This window comes from Megalobrama amblycephala, unplaced genomic scaffold (genome assembly GCF_018812025.1).
Source record: "Megalobrama amblycephala isolate DHTTF-2021 unplaced genomic scaffold, ASM1881202v1 scaffold431, whole genome shotgun sequence".
Lineage (NCBI taxonomy): Eukaryota > Metazoa > Chordata > Actinopteri > Cypriniformes > Xenocyprididae > Megalobrama > Megalobrama amblycephala.
Genome location: NW_025953375.1, coordinates 96,067 through 109,122, shown reverse-complemented (window position 1 = coordinate 109,122; position 13,056 = coordinate 96,067). Strand labels below are relative to the sequence as shown.

Here is a 13,056-nt window from a genome sequence, read left to right as displayed (position 1 = left end):
TATTGTCTTCGTTTTGTACTTTGTAGAAGGCACTTGCACTATAGCATCTGTGGGTTGTGACAAATGAAGGCAAATTAAAACACATTGGGTAGTACTACTGTGTGTTCTCTTGTACATTTTAAAACAGTTAAAAACAGTTTTTGTGCCATTATCATATCTTTAATTATCTTATTAGTTTTTCGAGGATGAATGTCTGACAGAAACTTTCACAAATAGTCTATCTTTCACAATTTGCCCAACATCAAATAAGGAGTTTAAGTGTTGATAAACTGGAATATTAGTTCCACTTTAATGATAAAGATCCACTTTAATGATAAAGCTAATTTAATCTCGGTATGTAAAACTGAATCTGAAACCACAATCACTGAAATCCCCTGTTTTTCCAATGGATGGTCCTTTGTGAAAGCAAAAGTACACAGCAATTTATATGCTCTGTTGGGACAGATCCAAGCTGCAGCGTTTTATATAAAGCATACGGCTTCATCCATTCCATCAGACCGTTAACAGACCTGAACTTGAAGCATCTGGCATTTCAACAGGTAAGGGTTATTTTGTCATTTTAAAATGAGAGCAGTTAAGTTGAAGTACAGCTTTAAACAAAAGCGGTTGTTATTCAAATAATTATAACCTTATAGCTATTAGCTATATATTTTGTATACCGTGTGTATATATATATATATATATATATATATATATATATTATAACTTTATAGTTTTGAGTGTTTAAATAGCCTGAATATATTTAAAGAAAGAGCAACAAATCAGATCAAAACTCATTTGGAAATGCAAGTTTTAAAACCTTCAATCTAATCTATCAATCTAAACAGCTACATAATACATTACATTTCTGATGGATCTCTGTGTGTAGATTCCATATTTCTTGCCTGAGCTAATAATCAGTCAGATTCACTATTGTTTTGTGAATGGATGTTGCTGAAGCATACCCGGGCCTTTGCTAACTGCTAACAGTGGTCTGATTTTGTTGTCACGGAGAGAAAAGCTACTGGATGAATTACTTCAGGGAGTATTAAATAATATCTGGATGCATTCTGGTAAAAGGTCTCCAGCATGCCATGTAGCACTGTGATTTAATTTCAATTGAATCATGTTGCAGAAAGGACCAACTGGAGTTTAATGTTCAGTAAAACATTTTGAAAAGACAAGAGTTAAGAAAAATAATAAATTATATAATAATAAATAAAATCAGACGAGCAGTCTTTATTGAACATTATCTCCATTTGATTCAAGAATGCATCCAGATATCATTTAATAATTCCTGATGTAATTTATCCAGTAGCCTTTCTCTCCATGACAGTCTACTGTAAGAGTTAGCACTGCAGTATCAGCAGGAGCATAGGCAGGGGAAGTATGGCAAGCCGTTTTTAGCTTAAATTGTTGACAGTGTTACTCGTCGTAATTGCATTTTTACTAGACAGAATTAAATCAGAGAGTGTGTGTGATTTAGAGTGAATGGAAATTACCTGTTTGTATTTGACTTTGAATCGTGTTGTACAATTAAAAGACTGTATGCTGTACAGTACATAAACAACCGTGTTCCTGCACTGGTATTAGCAAAGCTATTGAACAATGACTTTATAATATAAAACTTTATAATACTAGTACATGCAGTTATCGGCAACCAAAGTTCAAATTTTCTGCTTAATAGTAATGATCAAAACTTCCAAATAACAGAAACTCTTTCAAAAGTCAAACATATGATGTTTCCATTCAACAAAGATATGTTGAGACTTCAATAGATCTTAATCCACTCTCTGTGTCTATATTTGTTCTTCATGCTATAGTAAGTGCTAAATCCTCACTTTTACAAAAGTATATTGTCAAAAACTGCAGTAATGTATTTACTAAGGCAGCACACTCTGCACACAACCTACAGTATCTGCAGTCAGTTTTGACTGCAAAAGATGAGGTAATTTGATTGGATGTCATGGCATTTTGCCAGTTAGAAATACATGATCGGTACACTCTTAGAAAGGATGTGTTAAACTGACTCAAACTGTGTTAAATTCTTACACATCAATGGGCGAGTTTAGGGACAACGTTTGTTGTGTTGATTTCTACACAGTAACTGTGTTAATGATTTTAACACAGTAAATGTGTCTGAAAGGTTAACACAAAGATGTGTAACACTGAGTTATCCTTGGCTTCACACATTTTGTTATCCTTGGCTTCACAAGAAAAAATTAATGTAAAGTCATTGGTTGTTTTTCTTATTGTCAAAACTTATTACAATAAAATATCAATAATTAAATTCAATGCAGAATATAACAATACAATTTTAAGCAGTCAAAAAGGACAAAACAGTTCTTTACAGTCTCATTTGGCAACATGACACATAACCCATCCCCACCTCCAAAATAGTTTTACTTATTTCCAAACATTGTTGGATTGATGTACATTGCCAGCCAAAAGTTTGGACAATACTAAGCATTTTAATATTTTTTAAAAGAAGTCCCTTTTGCTCACCAAAGCTTTAATTTGATACAGAAAATACAACAAAAACAGTAATATTATGAAATATTACAATTTAAAATAACTTTTCTATGTGATATGTTTATATGTTAATTTATTCCTGTGATCAAAGCTGAATTTTCAGCATCATTACTCCAATCTTCAGTGTCACACGATCCTTCAGAAATCATTCTAGGATTTGCTGCTCAAGAAACATTTCTGATCATTATCAATGTCTGTACTGCATCTTCTCCACAGCATAAAAGTGATAACAAAAATAGTCTTTAAAAAGCCAACACAATGTTTTTGTAAACCTTTGGGAATAAAAGAACTTCTCCAAAGATTGGTTTCTGTTCAGACCTCGACTGACGACATCAGAATTTTCCCTAGATGCATGCATGTCCACAAACACAAATGTGCTCAGTTCTTCTTCAGAAAAGATCGCTGTTCCAACACTTTATAAAATATAAGAGGGAAAGAGAGAGTGTCAAATTGTTTTTTAATCTCCAACATACTATATTTTAGAATATATATTTGTAAGTAACAACTTTTTGTCAGCATATTCACACATTTAAGTTGAACTGTAAACTAAATGATGCCAGATTAGATTTTAATACTTACATCGCTAATTCTCTCCAAATGATTCATGGACGTAAAGACTGCAATCAAGGATTTAACCCATTTCAGCTTGTCTGCAGTGAAGGGATAGCTGTGTAAGATAAATGCACAATAAGACACATGCAAGAAGTCACCATGTGATGATTTTTATTTCCCTCAGTAGTTACGTTAACCCACCTGTGTGCTAATATGCTGAAATCATATTAGGCATCTTCTTGGTCAGGTGGGACTCTTGAACCTAATAAAATTTTAAAATAATTCAAAAATAAAAACTACAGTTGTTTAAAATAACTTGATTTGAGTTAATGATTAGTGAGATATACTGCATGCTTCCCTGAATAAATTCAATCTGGTGAGACTCACTGAACATAGAAAATGGTCCATCTTCTGATTAGCTCATTTGCTGTAGACATAATGCAAAAGTCACTTATAAAGTTAGAATATTTATATATTGTATGCAAACGTTACCTAGCCTGCACCGCACCAGTGGCTCCAAAGCACTTATCACATATTGCCAATGATTTCAGCAAACTTTCAAATCCACTACAACTACTTAAGACTAACACTAAGGAGTAGACCATTTTCAATATGCCATTAGGCCTACAGACGACATTTTGTGTAAACCGAGTACAATAGAGTACCTCAGGTGTTTTTGTCATAGACAGTAAAAGAAATGGACACAGCGACCCCATTGGAACTCAATTGAGACAAGTGAAGCCCATTTTTAGCGATTTTTAGCACTTCCGTTTCTGACGCGCAGACTCAAACTAAGCTTGATGACGTCAGCAACCTGTCTGACAGATGTAAATCTTCTAGTAGCTGTGCGTCAAAACTGCCATCGTTAATCTTGCAGAGACGGCGAGCTTGAGCGGGGAGTTCTTTGGCGTGAGTGAGCAGGAGTAAGTATTCTGATTAATTATTTTGTATAGTATTTTAAAATGTAACGCCAGTACGCCATATTAAGATAATCACCCCGATTGCCTGCGAGCATCTCCTCCTGTCTCTACGGTAATTTCTCTACTGTGCGACAGAGAGTCGAGTGGTTATGACGCAATCGTTAGCCTATTTTTACAAAAACTGTTTCTACGGGGCCATAATGTAACATAGAAGGTAATGGAGCCCTTTATACATTGTCGTGTATCTTTAGAAATAAATAATGGACAAATGGAGTCTTTAAACGCCTCAGATGTAAAGTTATTCACTGTCAAAGTGACGCCAAAATGAATAGGAGTCAATGGGGATGCTAACGCAAGTGAAGTTCTGCTACAAGATGGCGGCACCCGGCCGACTTCAACTTCCGGTCGACTTCCTTGGGCACTGGTTTTTGTATGCAAAACCCAGAAGCGAGTTAGCATTTTAGGACTTCCGGTTCCATCGCCCCGAAGTCAGTTGTTTTTTTGTTTTTTTTTTATGGGTTTTTGCTAAATCGCCTGAAATAAGGTCTGTGGTTAACAAAGCCTCTAAATATTTTCACATTTTGATGTATGACATAAAACACACCAGTTATAACCCGCTTGTGATTTTTTAAACCTTTATTGGGTCTTAAAATCGGCGGTTGCTAACAAATTGCTAAAAGGACTACTTCCTTTGGCGGGGACTTTAGACGTCATCATTAAAAACGGGACATTTGGACAGCATTTCTCCTGAAAAAGTGGATAAGTATTCATAACAGGGGCGTAAATCGCGGGGGGGACGAAGGGGACATGACCCCCCCCTATCTGAGTGCTGTCCCCCCAAAAAAATATAATTAAAAACCACTCTAAGTATTGTAAATAAATGATATATCCTTAAAATAATTGTGTAAGAAGTAAAGCAATACAAACGCAAACAGGCGTTTTAAGTTTAGAAACATTTTGAGTGACCCCTCCCTTGCCTCACAGTGGTTTGGTCCACCGCGCACGTCACACTCGTGCGTGTAGAAATCAAATCGGGCTGCGCCGGCGGGAGAGAAGACAGACAGTAGTTGAGAGGAGCTCTAGTAAGTAGGCTGTTAAGGCTATTTTATTCAAAAACATCGGATGAAGTGGTTATTTTTGCTTTAATGCTGACGACGCTGAGTAATTAGTCATAACAAAAAAAAGCAAGATGATAACATGATTTTTTTTTTTCCGTGAGTCCGCTATTTTAGCGATTATAATGTTACCTAGCGTTTGGTAGCTTGTTTACAATTATAGCTTGTTGGGATACTATGTCACCCACACCAACAACAATTAACAGTGTGATAAGAATATGTGAACTCTAATAAGGCTAGTAGATTTACTGTTGTGTGTTGGGTTTTGCTCAAAGTGTATTCATCGTATTTTGGTGACTTGGTTGTAAACAACTTCAAAAATATTCCAATAAATAAATGATTTTGAATATTTTGGTCAATTTAGTCAGTTTTTTATTGAACCAAAGAGAAACATTGCATAATGGCAGTCTACATGCTACACTAATAATAGTAGTAAGGTTTTCTTCTGTGTAACATTACATATATCCAGGGGTTAAATTGGGATTTCTTATGTGGGGGGGCTCTGTGGTTTCAGGCTTTCGAGGAGTGCACATGTGTATGCAAAGCCTACAAAATCTTATCAATTGACAACCTAAAAATAAGTCGACAGAGCCCTCTGCTATGAACACTTAAATGCAGATCAAAATCATTCTAGATGCTGGCAGTGTGCAAAGCTACATCTGATAACAAAGTCTTTCTGTAGGCCTAAAGGAGAGCATATCAATACAAAATACAGGGTATTGTCCTTTGGACAAGTAAATTGGTCACTTGTCTGACCAAAAAAGTTGTCTGGAAAAAATTTGATTTTTTTTGGTGTAAATATAGTTTATTCTGAAGCTATATTCTCAACAGTGTTCCGTCAGCTTTTGCATATTTATATCTGCATATTTGTGATATTTACCCCAAGGGCATTTTTTCCCCTTATCTTATTACATGCTTCATCTTTTATTTCATTTTTTTTTTTTACATTTGATCAATAAATTCAATAAGAAAAATAAAGCAGGACTGTTATGAATCAAATTAAATAATTTACACTGAAAAATTACAACTGCATTAAATAATGTTATGATATTCTTTAAATATTTTTGAATAAACAAATAAGAAATGTTGGGAAAATTTAAACATGAAACTGAACCGGCAGTAGGTGGTGGCAAGAGACTGTCCTAGTCATTCATTCAAACGATTTGTTCAAACGGCTGATTCATTCAAGAATGAGGCAGGTGTTTTGGAATAGGCTATTACTGAATCTTTGACTCAACCGATTCGTTCAAAACGCTGAATCATTCATTAATAAAATATTTATTATTAAATATTTATATTATCCATTATCAATCGCCACTTACACTAAATGTAATAGAATCATGCTTGCGTTTTAGTGATTCCCTAACTATTTTTGTTATTGATGTTTTAATCAGGACAAGTAAAGCTCTCTTTCTCTTGCCCCTTCAAAAAATTAAGCGTTAATGTCGAGCCCTGATAAGCCTATGTGCCGGGGCTCAGCCCCGGACGGCCCCGGCCCAATTTAACCCCTGCATATATCCTTTATAAGTAAAATTTTGGCTGTATTATTTGTGTCCCCTTCAAAAATTGCTCTTGAGAAATTTTATGTTTATTGTCCCCCCCTACTGTCCGATGAAATTTACACCCCTGATTCATAACAGCACAGATCATAATCAGCGAGCATGTTTTTAAATAGAGTTGTTTTTTAAATACAGTTTGAAGAAGATTGGTGGTGACGACGTTGATCCGCGACCATGGTGTGCTGTAGTCCGTTTATATCTGACCACTTTATTTAGGCTTCAAAATTTATAAATGTTGTGTTAACTTGTAAAAATTATCTTGATAGACAAAACGTGTAAGTGTCATAACCCTTTGTTAAACACAGCTTATTTTGTGCGCTTTTCCAAAAGTCTATGGGAAAAATGAATAGGCTTTCGATCGAGGGAACCTGTGCGCCGCTTATTTCTGGGTTGGCCTACAAAAGCACGTCATCCCTGAGGTACTCTATAGAGGGTATGCACGTGACGTGACCGTCGACCGTTATGACTGCGGTTACGCCCACTGAGTGGCACAAAGACTGAGCGGCAGCATTGGTTTTTAGCGTGAATGTCACGAAAAACACACAAAATACATCCAAAACAGAAAAGAGCTTTGAGATTGACTGTACAAATAGCTTTGACACAAAACCTGAGGTATATATTTAAAGACTGCCGAAAGCTACAGAAAAAGAAGCAAATGGATCGTTGCAATTCACAGAAACAACTGGACTCCAGCAGAGAAACATGGATTTGCAGTTATCATTTTGTGTCAAATTGTTGGATTGTGAGGTAAACTCATACCGCATATATTGTATTGTTATATATTATGTTGACAACTCATCAATTAAATACTTACCATCTTATATTCTGCATAATTGGGTGTTTTTAAATTAACACTGACAAAAACGATACTATATATTTTAGGGCTGGACAATATGACGATATAACACTGATATAAGTGATTACTCAGATTTAAGCCTACCTATGTTGTAGTTATATAAAATATTCACAGGCAGATTTGCTTTATGTATTTCCCCGGCGTCGAAATCAGGCACATATAAATGTCAGGAAACACGACTCCTGGCTGCATGTCAATATCCATGGATTAGGTTTATTTGACAAGGTGTAAGGAACACTTTCGAGCCCAACCTTTAGTGTAATAATTTGTTTTAGTCCGTATTTGTAGTTTCCCCTATTAATTCCAGTCATGCAGCAGTTTCTTTTGCCACTCAGTCCAGCTGAGGGAGCGCGTTCCAGCGGGAAAGTGACGTCGATGCATACTCTCTATAGTAACAGGTGCTGCCGATTGCTGCGAGGCGATGGCTCTTGCAATGATACAGCCCTTTAAGTTTGAGCCCGTGTCCACATGGGAAGTGTGAAAATATTCACAATTAATTATATATGTCATATCTCATGTCATTTGTAACCTGAGACACTAATCATCCGGTAACTTGTTAACAGTTGAACATTATTTAACTAATTTCAATGAAATGGCAAAGGGCATACACAGGTCATATTTGAAGATGCACCATTGATATGGCAAAATTGTACTTATGTATCCCATGTACTAGAAATGAGGTGACATATTTTCATAATTCGCTTATAAGGTGTATATTAGCAGGTGATATTCTAAAGACCCTTAAAATGACAATTCTACATAGAATATCAAATAAAAATAAAATAAAATATGATTGCTATTGTAGCGTATTCTGTACAGGTTTAATCAATTTATGGGTGAAATATATGAATATAATAAATCATAAAGCTTTATGATGAATTATGATGCATATATTGACCCAAGGGGGAATTAAACATATACTGTGAATTAACTACAACGAATTATAATCAATTACATATATGATTAGTTCTGGTTTAATAATTATTTAGAGAAACTATATTAGTTTGTCCAGCAAACTGTTAGCTCCTCACAGATGATTATAATAAGAAAGGTTATTCTCTGGCCACGAGAATACACTTCCTATTCTAGCATCCAACGTAAAACGATGGTGCTGGATCGAAAAACGTTAAAGTGACCTGGTTTTTGTTGAATGAGCAACAGAGCAATCGAGCATGGATATAATGTGTTTAATATATGAAAACTACTACTACAGAGGTTATACGTCTAAATATACACACATATATACAAGAACGGAAGTAAAGACAGGAAAAGAGAGATGACCAAAGATTGGCAAATTACAACAGTTAACCCTTTGAGAGCCAGCACAGAAATCAGTTTAAACGAATTTCAAAGAAATTAATACTTGCATATTGGTTCAAGTCAGTGTGCAGTAGAGTTTCAGTGCACGGCTTGGAGCGTTTGGTCCTTTCCGAGAGGGTTTCCTCCGGCGGGGTTTTCAAACGAGGTTTAACTGATGAGTAAAATAACCGAAAAAAGAGAAGAGAGAGAGAGTCGAAGGAAATGGTCGTCCCGGAAGAAGTTGAGCGCGTGATGGGAGTGCTGTCGCCTGAGGCAGTTCAGAGGCAATCGAGAGACAAAGGAAAAGTTGCGTGTTGTTGCTTTTATGGAAAACCAAGCTAACATACCTCCTTCTTTGAAACAACCAATAGTCAGGGTGCAATGTTTGGCGGGCAAAGTTTTCTTTGTCTTGTCTCCTGGCTGGATTTGCATAATTTATGAGGTATCAGATCAGATAGTTCTTTCTTCACAGTACCATTAAAAATAGAACAATGCATTTTACAGTTATGTAACATACATTGGTGAATAAGGCAGACCAAGAGCTTTACATAGACACCAAGCTTGTCATGTAAGAACAGCATATAAAAGAAGTTATAGTTTACAGTCAAATGGAATCGTTAGAAATGAAACTAGCACAACTAGTCTAAACACTAGGAAAACATGCATGCACTTGACATACACAACGAGTACATTTTGGCACAGTCATATTTTGAGAATAACTGTACATACAATCTCTAAGCATGTTTGTGTGTGTGTCTCGGTGTGTGCGTATGTGATGTGTATTTGGGCTTTGGCTGGAATGTCTGGTCTGGCACTTAGTCCACATGAGGGGCCCCTTTGATGTCCCAAGAGCTAGGAAATGGGGTTCTCTGTTTAACCTCAGAGGGTCCACGAAAGTGTCAAAGTGCTCGTCTTTCTCAGACCGTCCGGAGCCGGTGTGAGATTTACAAACACAGTTCAGCAGGCTAAAAGCATTCTGAAAATTCCAAAGTTGGTTGGCTAAGACTGATTCTTGTACAGACGCTACACTATAAAAACTCACAGGTGAACTTGTGGCAATTGTGGTGCAATGTTGACAAAACTTTGTACCCAGCATATATGTTGAATGTTACCTGAGAGATAGGAAGTGAAGGAGAGGGAGAAAGAGACAAAGAAGATAGGAGGCAAAGAAAGCATGTTTTTCAGAAAGGGACCCAGAGGAAAAGAAGAGCAAAGACAAGAGAGAGAATGATCTTCCTAATCACTGGATTGTTCCACATCGGTTGTGTCTTGGTCTGGATCATAATATGTGTTGATTTCAACTTTTGACACTTCCTCCTCTATTGCTGTTTCCTGCTGTTTTCTCTCCTCCTTTGTTACCAGTCAGTAACAAAGATAAGATCAAGAGCATTTCTTTCAATATATTGTTTTGCTGCTGTGCCGCCACAAACTGAATTGTGAGCAAGGTCTCAAAAAAGCTTTATATACCAGAGCAACGAGAAAATTCTATATAGTTTTAAAACAATGTTTCAATTTTTGTGAGAATACCAACTGGTTGGGTTCCCATGGGGGAAGATTCATGATTCACAACCCACAAGTGAGGACATTGACTGGTTCTCACTAGTTTTATCTCAGCCATAACATGTTTTTATTTAAATCTCGTGATGGTTACATGTTTCTGTGATGGGTAGGTTTAGGAGTATGGATTAGGTGATTGGGTTAGGTGATAATATCATTGACCTGATATAAAATCATTGAAAGTCTATGCAATGTCCTCACTAAGATAGCAAAACAAACCTGTGTGTGTGTGTGTGTGTGTGTGTGTCCAAAAATACATGCATGTAGTAGTAACAGATTACATGTAATCTGGATTACATAATCAGATTCCAAAAATCAAGTACTTGTAATCAGAGTAAACTACTTTTTAAAATACTCGTAATCAGACTACAGTTACTTTTTTATGGATTACATGATTACATATTATTTACACAATGGCAGTAAAATGTTAAATTCATCGATTCTCCTAATTTTTCATTTTTTTAACGTTTATATTTTTTCATAATAAACCTGACGCTTATATATGTTCATGATTCTTTGAGTTTTTTCCAGCAGTAAGGGGAAATGTATGAAATATAGATGAATATATATGAAATAATATAATAATAATATATGAAATATAGATTTAATATTTGGTGTAGCAGTGATATTGCTGTGTTTTTCAATTTTTTTGTCGTAATGTTGCCGTTTTCTAAATTGACTTAATTTTAAGTAAATATGATTACAAGTCTTGAGATGTGATTTTGTTTTATTCAGTGTTACTATCAGCAAACACATTAGTGTTAGTATTTTGAAGTATTAACTGTCCATACATCTGTTGAGGCTCTTGTTGGAGAATAGAATATATTGTTTGGAATGTATTTTTTATTTGTATCTGTCAAAATAGTACAAGATTTTCCTACAATATACGTAACATCAAATAAGGGTTAGCACAAAAGTAATCTAAATGTAGTCCAAAAGTAGTCAGATTACGTCACCAAAAATGTGTAATCTAAGAGATTGTGTTACTGATTACAAATTTTGTAATTTACCCATCTCTGCATGTGAGGGTATGGGACAGAAACTCTGTGCATGTCAAAAATGGGCATGTGCCTCAACTCAATTTTATAAACTTATTGTAGTCTTTTCCATTCATTTCTAATGACCGGTCAATTTTGACCAGGAACACCACAGGTGTACACAAGTTAAATAAAACACACAAAAGTTATCAAAGCTATTTTGTATGTTCAGATGCCCTGTGTGGACATGTCAAGGAACCTCATGACAATCAGATTAAGTTAACTACATTTTTCAGAGACAAAAATTGACCGTAATACGACAGGAGGGTTAGATTTCTTGCTCAGTATCCAGTAGTGATATGTGATAACATCCTGTTTTATATTGGTAAATGATAGTATGAATCTCATGGTAGTGAGCTAATAGTTTTTTCTGTTACTATCACAGGTTATAGTTAGCAAAACACAGAGTTCCTTTTGATATCTCCAGGTCAAGATGAAGAAAAAAACCTTAGTATTCTTTAGAAAAAAAAAAACCTAGACAGAAAGCCCCAACCCTGTCTTCAGTCAGGAGATTCATAGTGCAAGATGCAGGTTATCTTAGGTGAGATAAGGTAGGTATGAAAATCCATTCTTACAATGTCATGATTTTTGCAAAAAAAAAAAAAAAAAAAGGCGAATTCAAGCACTAAAGGTCAAGGTCAGAGTTTGAAGTGGTTTCCTTATTTGGAAGAAGGAAGGTACTAATTATTAGATCGGTTGTCATGACAGTGATGAAAACGAATACATTACAAGAAAGTTATAAAATGCTTGGAGTCTTCTGCTCTTGGCTTCCTCTTGTTCAGGTCATTCTGAAAGGAACAAGATCTTTATTTGTGCAAAAACTTGGTAATAAATCTTTTTGCTAGTGTTCAAGTGAAATGTAATCTTTTGAAATTTCTCTTTACAATCAGTCTAGTAACAACAGTTTTTACACTTATTACAGCAGCAGCATGGTGACTTCTCTTACAGTTAGATATGAGAATTGCTCTCTCTTCCACTCATTCACTGTCTCTCTCTCTGGACTTCATGTGATATTCTTTGGTGGTCTCATGTTTATATTTTCTCTTAAAAATCATTGTCCATTACTTTGCAGAATAGCCATGGTGATCTACACCGTAACGACACACACAGGAAAGCGGCTCTGGGCGGGCACCACTAGCCTTATCTCTATCCAGCTGTGTGGTACTGAGGCTGAGAGTGAGAAACAGAATCTAAATTGCTTTTCGTGGTTTTGTCAAGGATCGGTAAGTGCAACCAGTTAAACCAACAGTAAGGAGTTTTGGTCCAAAAAACATTAGTCAGAATCCTTACATTTGGAATACATTTGAAAATAAATAAATAAATAAAAGTTTTGAGTAGTAAGGATAAAAAAATTTGCATTTTTAAATTTATCTTAAAATATATTCCAATATGTCTGTGCAGGTGCGAGCATTTAAGATAAATTGCAAGGCGTCCCTGGGAGAGCTTGTATCTGTCGAGATCTACTCCAAGCCGTTTATGGGTCTTATTTACAACTATTGGTTCTGCGATAAGATCTTGATCAAGACGCCCGAAGGTGACGAGATTTTGTTTCCATGCTACTCCTGGCTTGGCTGTAACAAGAGGCTCGTTTTAAGACCTGCTAAAGGTAGGCACTCCCATTTCTGGTCAGGGCCAAAATTCATATTTATC

At 35.7% G+C, this 13,056-nt stretch overlaps 1 protein-coding gene across 1 annotated transcript in view; it reads left to right on the top strand.

The window, feature by feature from the left end:
• Positions 1–225: 225 nt before the first annotated feature.
• LOC125261560 (hydroperoxide isomerase ALOXE3-like) overlaps positions 226–13,056 on the top strand; it is a 76,178-nt gene continuing 63,347 nt past the window's right edge. The window contains exons 1-3 of the mRNA XM_048180110.1: positions 226–539; positions 12,479–12,629; positions 12,808–13,012. The gene's annotated coding sequence lies outside the window, so the exon portion shown is untranslated. The remainder of the gene's footprint in view (positions 540–12,478; positions 12,630–12,807; positions 13,013–13,056) is intronic.